Below are 8909 nucleotides of genomic sequence, written 5' to 3'. Positions count from 1 at the left end.
AAAATATTTAAAGAGGTTATTTTAAAATAATTAAAGAAGTGATCAATTTTGAATTCAAAAATGGATGACAAATATATTTTGAAACCAATGGGTGGATGAAGAATAATTTTATACCATTTTTAATATTTTAAAAATATTTTAGACTCTTTTCTGTTTATTTTTCGAGCCACCTCATTCAATTATGGTTACTAAACACTGTACTGTATCTGTAAGGCAGTTAATATTTTTTTTCGAGTGGTCCTCAGTACTTATATATTATTTTAAGTTCTAAAAAAATGTAAAAAATTGTAGTAAGATGTATTAAAATATTCAGAATAAATTAAAGTGATGATGACAATTTTGACATTTAGGGGCAGTGAATGTATTTGATACCAGCTGTTTCCTATCAAATTTTGACTTTGTTTATGTTTTTAAATAATGAAAATTACCTTGTATTATTAAAAAAAATGATGATTGTATACATTGACAAATAATACTAAAGCTTTAAATACTGTGTCTCTAATTGTAAAATTTAAATTTGATTTAAGGAGGCGATTAGTTGGAGTTACGCAGATATTAATAATATATTATTGACAATGCCAATATTTTTAATTTGAGCTTGGGAATGGAATTTTTTTCCTTTTAATAAGTCTTATATGACATGATATTGGTTTAATATTTCCAAATACTAGAATATATGAGTTAAATTAATAGAGACATTATGTTAAGAGTACTTGCAACTTCAAAAATAATACTTAATTGTACTCGTCATATCATTTTATCATAACATTTTTTTTTATAAAAACGATATTATTAAAAAATTGTGTCAAAACATTCTAAAAGTATTACACTTTGTAATATTGTAACGGTAAAATTATTTGTCTAAGACGAATAAGAACTTTAGTGGAATGTTTAAGTACTTGTTCATTCTAAATCAAAGGTCTCGAGTTTAAATTTCGTTGGATAGGAGTTTCTTTTGTTAAAAAATACTTTATCCATCAACATTAGATTTTCTAGCATAAATTTAGATTTAGTCAGATCTTGATATAGATATCAAGTGAGAAATAATATTATACATTTAGAGCTTTAATGTAAGAAACACTTTATCCCTCTACATGGAACTTTCTAACATAAATTTAGATTTAGTTAAACTTTAATGTAGACATCAAACACCGGGTGAGAAATAAAATTATTCCCTTCGTTTTAAAAAGAATTACCTAGTATGACTTGAAACGAAATTTAAGAAAAGAAAAATTTTTTAATTTTATGGTTCTAAATTAGAGTTATGTTAAATACATTAAAATGTCCTTCTAAAATATTCTACGTGAAAAATTAAAGTTAAAGTGTTATTAAAAAAAGAAAGAAATTATTTATTTTGGAACAAATTAAAAAATATATATAATTTTTTTTTTAAACGGAGAAAATATATATGTAGAACTTTGGTCAACACTTACTAAGCTGCAGGCAGTTCACTTCATTAAATACACTTAAAAAAAAATAAAATTAATCGGGTCGGGTCAGAAGCAAAACCGAAGACCAAAAGGGTAGGGGAAAGTGTTGGGCCCACTTAGTGGGCCCCGAAAAATAGACAGCCCATTTTATCTGCTTTTTGGCTTCATACGTGGCTCATCACGCTTTATCCGCGTGACTTACTGTGGCCCCACAATTCGCTCACTGGGCCCCACCTGCCTTGAATTATCAATTTATCACTAATTGTTTTAATTATTTTTTGTTCTTGATCTCAACTTAATTCCTATTTTTTTCTCTTTAATTTGAGATAATTCAAAATAATGTTTTGTAGTAGTAGTATTATTTTTTAAAGATAGTACAAATTATTTGTCACGTAGGTTAAAAAGGGAGAAAATTACTTATAAAATAAGTTCAGGGGGTAATAAGACCTTAGTATAGTATAAGTATATTTTTGGGATTTCGGGCATAGGTTGAGGGGGTAATTGAGCATCATCCCTATAGTGTATCGAAACTAGTTTTTAACGTATCTGAGTTACATATTATGTATCTCATTTATGTTATAACGTATTCGAGATTCTCTTTAGTGTATCCAAGCTTCATATTAATGTATTGGTTTGTGTTACTTTTTAAGGGATTAAAGTAATTACAAACTAAAGAGGGATAAATTGCAATTTCATATTAAAACTATGTGATTTCTGTAAAATCTACCAAAAAATATTCTATTCTTTAGCTCATTCAACACATGATAAAAAGAAAATTTTACTAGTTACTTAATTTTCTTATGTTGATCATGTATACTTTCAAGGATAAAATAGGAGGATAATTTTATTTATGCACTGATTTTATAAAATGACAAATATTAATTAAGAAATATTTATTAATAAGGACGATATATAAACAAGAATGAAGGAGTCACTTTTATTACGAACATAAAAAAATTATTTCATTACAATAAATTTAAATTTAATATTTACTAATATTGAAAAGCAAATGAAAATTTTATAGAGAAAAAGAAAGAAGCTCAAACTCCTAAATGAGTCAATTTCCATGGAAGCTGAACCCCATGAGCCGTCATGATCATTAGCATATAAGGGTGTCATTTGTTTCTTTTCATGATAATGAATGAATTTCAAATTTATAAAAAAATTGACAAAAAAGGTCAAATATACTGTTAAACTATTTGAAAAGGTCTAGATATATTCTTGTATAAAGTTTGGTTCACTTATGCCGATGTCGTTCAATTTTGGTCTAAATATACCTTTATGGGCGTTAGTTGTCATGTTCGACATATCCAATTCATTTTTCATTTCTTTAAATAAATGCCACATAAAATTGTCATATCATTTTGACCTTACCACATGACATTTATATGAAAATAGAAAGATATTTGAATTGATAAACACCTAATCCGACCCATAAATTAACCCCCTTTTAAATAAATTATCGAATTGATTTTCAACAATTTTGTTTAATCTTTATTTTTTTCGATAAGTTTTGAAATGAGTATTGATTATTAAAAAAATAGGAAGGACATACGAAAAAATATAAAATTAACGATAAAAATTCACAAATAATTATAGTAACCTTAAATTCAATTTAAACACTTTTTTTAAAGTTATTATTTTTTTAATAATCTCGAAAATGAGTAATTGATTAATAAAAAATATGAAAAAAAATATAAAATTAACGCCATAAATATAAAAAAATACAGTAACCTTAAATTCAACAATTTCAATATTTTTTTAATTTTTATTTTTTTCGAAAAATCCCAAAAATGAGTATATCAACAAAAAAATATGAAAAAAAAATTACGCAAAAAAATCACAAATAAAAAATAGAAAATATGAAAAAAAATATAAAATAAAAAAACTATTGAAATTATTGAATTTAAGGTTACTATATTTTTCCCTTTTATATTAATAACTTACTCATTTTTAAGATTTGCCGAAAAAAATAAAAATAAAATAAAATATATAGAATGAAATGTTACTATATTTATTTGTGAACTTTTGGCTTTAATTATATTTTTTTTCATACTTTTCATATTTTTTATTAATCAATTACTCATTTTCGAGATTTGACGAAACAATAAAAAAATGTTTAAATTGAACTTAAGGTTTCTATAATTTTTTGTGAATTTTGGCGTTAATTTTATATTTCTTTTCATATTCTTCCTATTTTTTTTTTATTAATCAATTACTCATTTTTGGAATTTATCAAAAAAATAAAAACTAAACAAAATTGTTGAAAATCGGTCGGATAATTTATTTAAAAGGGGGTTGATTTATTGGTCGGATTAGGTGTTTATTAGTCCGTATATCTTTCCATTTTCATATAAATGTTATGTGGTAAGGTCAAAATGACATGACAATTTCATGTGTCATTGAAAGAAATGAAAAATGAGTTGGATATGTCCAACATGACATCTAACACCCATAAGGGCATATTTGGACCAAAAATTGGACGATGAAGGCATGAGTGAACCAAACTTTAAACAGAAGATATATTCGAATAGTTTATAAACATTTTTGACCCTTTTTCCCAAAAAAGTTTTATAATATCAAATTGTAGGCATAAAAGAATAAAAAAGAAAAGTAGAAAAAGGACAATTGAATATGACTAAACAATAAATCCTCATAATATGGTCGTTTGATTCCTAAATTACATTATAATATTTCAAAATTATAATTTTGATATCTATATCTCATCACGAAGATAAGATAAAATCAAAAGTCTAAAATTAAATATTTTAAAATATCATAATATATTTTTCTTTTCCGAATATATATATATATATATATATATACACACACACGCACTGTAAAAATTAAAATTTTGTCCCTTTCTTTCTATCTTCACCCTTTTACGTTACACAATTTACTGAACACAGTGGAAATCCATAGAAGCTGAGAAAGCAGCTCAAAGCTGATAGCCAATACAAACATTGAACTAGCCCCCCCCCCCCCCCCCCCCCCCCCCAAAAAAAATCGTAAATAATAGCAGACTCAAAATTTTCATTATACAATTTAAAATATGAAGAAATAAGCATACACAAAAAGTTGAAAAAGTTTAACATCAATTATATATATATATATAATTTAATTTACGATTAAAATAAACTCTAATAAACCTCTCGATTTTACCGGTTCATTTTGGGGTTTTCCTGTCTTTTGGGTTCCGGACTGGAAATATTATTGGATGGTGAAAAGAGGACACGCTTGCTCATTATATGTCTCTATTATTGTTTAAAGACAAATAATAATAATTTCATTGATTACCTTTTTTTTTTTGGCCAAATATTTTAGTTTTTTAAATTATATAAATGATCTAGATTACCCTGTAATGATTTTATTTATTTTTGTTAAAATTTAAGATGTCTGAATTTGATAATATATATTAGAGTATTAAGATGTACTTTAAATTTAGGTGTTTGTATATAAAACACGTCTCAATTATAAGATATTAGATTAAGATTTGATTGCTAAATAATTAAGAGTGATTATTTTTCGAAACCTAAATGTATAAAACTTGTGTTATTTAAAAATTAATGAAAAATAATATTTAAATTAATATTATATTATATTATATTAATAAAAGATATAAAACAATTATAAGGATATTTATGATAATGATCATATGATAATGGTGTGATGTTAGATTGTGTTCGATGATGATAACGATGGTGGCTAACCATAGTAATTAATAATGGTGATAGTTGATGGTGCGGATATTATTCGCGATAGAAATGTATTAAATTTTATTTCAAATTTTAGAGTCTGTTAGATATTGCTGCTAAAAATTATTTATTTTTAGAAAGAATTTTTAAAAATTTACAGAAAAATATATTTTTAAAATAATTTATGTTTAGGTAATTAATTTGAAAAGTATTTTTGATAAATGAATTGTGTTTGAGTAATCTATTCTAAAAAGTTCTTTTAAAAAATTCAATTACGAAAAATGGCGAGTATCAATGTACTTTAAATATTAAAATTAGAGAGAAAATATTATAAATATCTATTACAAAAAAATTAAATAAAAAGTACATGTTTAAACTTTCAATCAATATTATACATAGATAAATAAATTAATTAAATATTAACATAATATTAACACAATGATTTAGATATAATTAGAAATACCAAGCAAGATAAATTTTAAAACCATTTCACAAGTTAAGTCACTACATCTAAAAATTAATATTGTTTTTAAAACCACTCTACATAAATTTTCTTTTTATTTTTAAATCGTGCAAAAATATTATTGTTACCTTTATTTTTAACTATGTATAATAATACGTGAAACAGTATATAACATAAAATAATTAAATGAAACTTAACCAAACTTATGAGATATACTAATTAATTAGTAAACGATATATTGATAAATCTATATACAGAAGAAATATTTTAGTCTTCAAAAAAATAATTTCTTCTTATGGTTATACTTCTTTTAAGAAGTATAAATTTTAATCTCTTTTTATCAACTATAAAAACTACTTCTACTTCCATTTAAAAATACTTTTAAGAATTTCCAAACACTTAATTTTTCAAAAAAGTAATAATACACTCTTAACCTCTCAATAGCCATGTCAAACAGACTCTTCTAAGTCTTAACCATTCAAATCTTTCAAGTGATTATATAAAAAAAACACTTAATAATTATAATTTTTTCATAACTAAAATTTGGTAATATTATTTACCACATCAATGCCCTTTTCTTTTCTTTGCCTTAGTGGAGAACAAAATCATTAGGCTTTGGAGGAGATTGAAATGGCATGTCAAAGCCCCATCTCTGGTCAACAAAACATTCCTTTACCCTACCCTTGCCTGAAGAAAAAATTAAGGCTTTTCCAAAGTATAGTCTGTTTATTCGTAATGTTGTTGTTTGATAGAACGTATAAAAATAATATCGAACAAAATTTTCATAAAAGAAATGCTAAAGACAATTGTATCTTTTATCATGTCAATACATATATTAAAAGCCCTTTTATGGCTAATACCATATTTTTCATATACTTAAAATTGGTCATCCACCTAATTTTTTTTAGGTTTAGAAATCAAGGGTGGTCGCAAACATGACTTAATTTGCTAGAGCAAATTTTAAAAAATGTGGGGTGTTTAATTAAGCTTTCTGAGAGAAAATAAGTATTCCTAAGAACAACTTTTTAGAAGTTAAAAATAAATTAATTTTTTCCTAAAAATATTTTCTAGAAAGCACTTTCGGAAAAAAATACACTTAAAAACACTTGCAAATTATTAATGGTGGTTCAAAACAAAAACTAGTTGTCACAAAAGTACTTATGAAAAAAACACTTCTTATAAAAAAGTTGATTTCTTAGGGCTTCACTAAATAGGTTACTAATTTGCAAGAGCAATCAAATCTTTGTTTCATAATGAACCATTTGAAAATAAGCTTAGCTTTTTGGTGATTAGATGGTAATAAGGCATACATGTGATATTTTGACTATTCCCATAATCACTCCTTTGGAAACATTTGAAATATTTGAAGTGATGTAAGAACTACAAAATTGACAACAAAAGAATTTTATTTTCAAAGAAGGCCCCATATATTATATCATTGCAATTTATAAATGAGGTTGATTTTTAAAGTGAAGATATACTAGTATTATGTCCCACCTACAATCAATTCCAAAGAATAAAAAAACAACAAAATGATTTATGCCTTCTAAAGGATGTACATAAGAGTGTCCAATGGATTAAATTTGAATGAATCAAAATAGATTGAGCTAATAAATGATTGAGTCATTAATTCGTCCAAAGGATCAATTGGATTAAGATAAATTGAGTCGAAATAGGTTTATATCATAACCCAACTAGTCGATTCTTACTAAGTTTTAACTTCATTAATTGTTTTTTAAGTACCTAAGAAACTTTATTTTAATTATGACTATATATAACATATCCATTCAACTTTTCGATATACTAAATTAGGGTCTGGATGGGAATAAAATAGGTTGAGTTGGTTAATGAATGGGTTAATCTTTTGAATACGCTAAATTAGACATGTCAAAAAACTGAATCAATAAATGGTTGATCAAGTTAGATAGAAAATATTTCATTGACAAATTTTGCCACCCCTATTCACCATTCGTGTATAATTAATAAAAAGGAATAGAAACTACATTGAAAATGTTGTTAAGATTTAGGAATAACTAAAACTATCTTAGGGAGCGGTTTACCCAATGTGGAACATCTTGATGTAAATTCGGATTTAGTCGGAATATTAAAAAAAAATTGTAGGATAACTATCACGATACTCTTATTGTTTTCCTCTTTAGAATCATTTCCAGCAAGATATACAGTACCTTGTCCAAGAGACCTAAGTGATCCATTTTGTCTTCCTATTATTTGTAATAGCTTCTCTACCTCTCTAGGTCGAGGTCTACATAAACTCTACCTTTCTCAAATCACTCATGTAAGATTACTATTTGTAACAACTTTTCTTTTAAGTCTAGTTATAACAACATGAATACAATTGGTGAAAATAGACATTTAAAGAAACTTATTTTAACCTAGGTTAAAATAGAGTGAACCAATAGATTAAAACTCAACCTTATCGGTGAAGACCAAAAAGAAGGTAAAATCTTACCGAGTGTGATGTTTACCTTGAATCAATGAATACATGACACATATTTTCACATACCCTCTTGTCACTAAACTACGGTTAATTAATGTGCATTCTCACCTTTGTTTATTGATAAATTAGTATGATTTAGTGTCAACACCAGACGCGAATAATTTTTACCAAAAAGACATTCTAAAGTTTGCACTTAGCAGATGATCAAATTTTGGCTAACTGCACTTATTGTTAGATAGTACTCAAAAAAGAAACATTACTCCTTTTCCACTTTTGCTTCTCTACACCTTTCATCTTCTCTATTTTAAATCAAATATAAGGATATCCCAAATTGGATCATTTTTTCTACACTATCAAAACTACTAGTAACAGGGTTTTTAAGTTAAAGAAGTCATTTCCAGACATTTCTCTAATCAGAATTTAACAAATTTTAAGACATAATCATACCCTAGTCCTAGATATCTGTCCATCTAATTTCTACAATTTGAAGCAAAGGGCAAAGGTACTAATTCCATTAAAGAGTCAAACCTTTCAAGCAAAAATCAAAAAAGACAATCATGATACATAAGAATGTTTTAACTTTGTCTTACCCCCCACCACCCACCACCCACCACCCAAAAAAATATAAAATATGAATTCTATTTAGTTTAATGCCTAATACACTACAAGCCCGTCAAACTTAAATGACTTTGTAAGTCAAAAAATAATCAACAAGGGAGACCTATTTTTATTTTAAACTTATTTTAAGTCATTTTAAACTTATTTTAAGTTACTTTTAACATTGATGGACACTTTCCAATTTATTTGAAGTCATTTTCTTTACTTATTTCAAGTTATTTTAATATTTGACAAACACTTTCAGA

Source organism: Solanum lycopersicum, chromosome 5 (assembly GCF_036512215.1).
Source record: "Solanum lycopersicum chromosome 5, SLM_r2.1".
NCBI lineage: Eukaryota > Viridiplantae > Streptophyta > Magnoliopsida > Solanales > Solanaceae > Solanum > Solanum lycopersicum.
Note: the sequence above shows the minus strand (reverse complement) of the source record.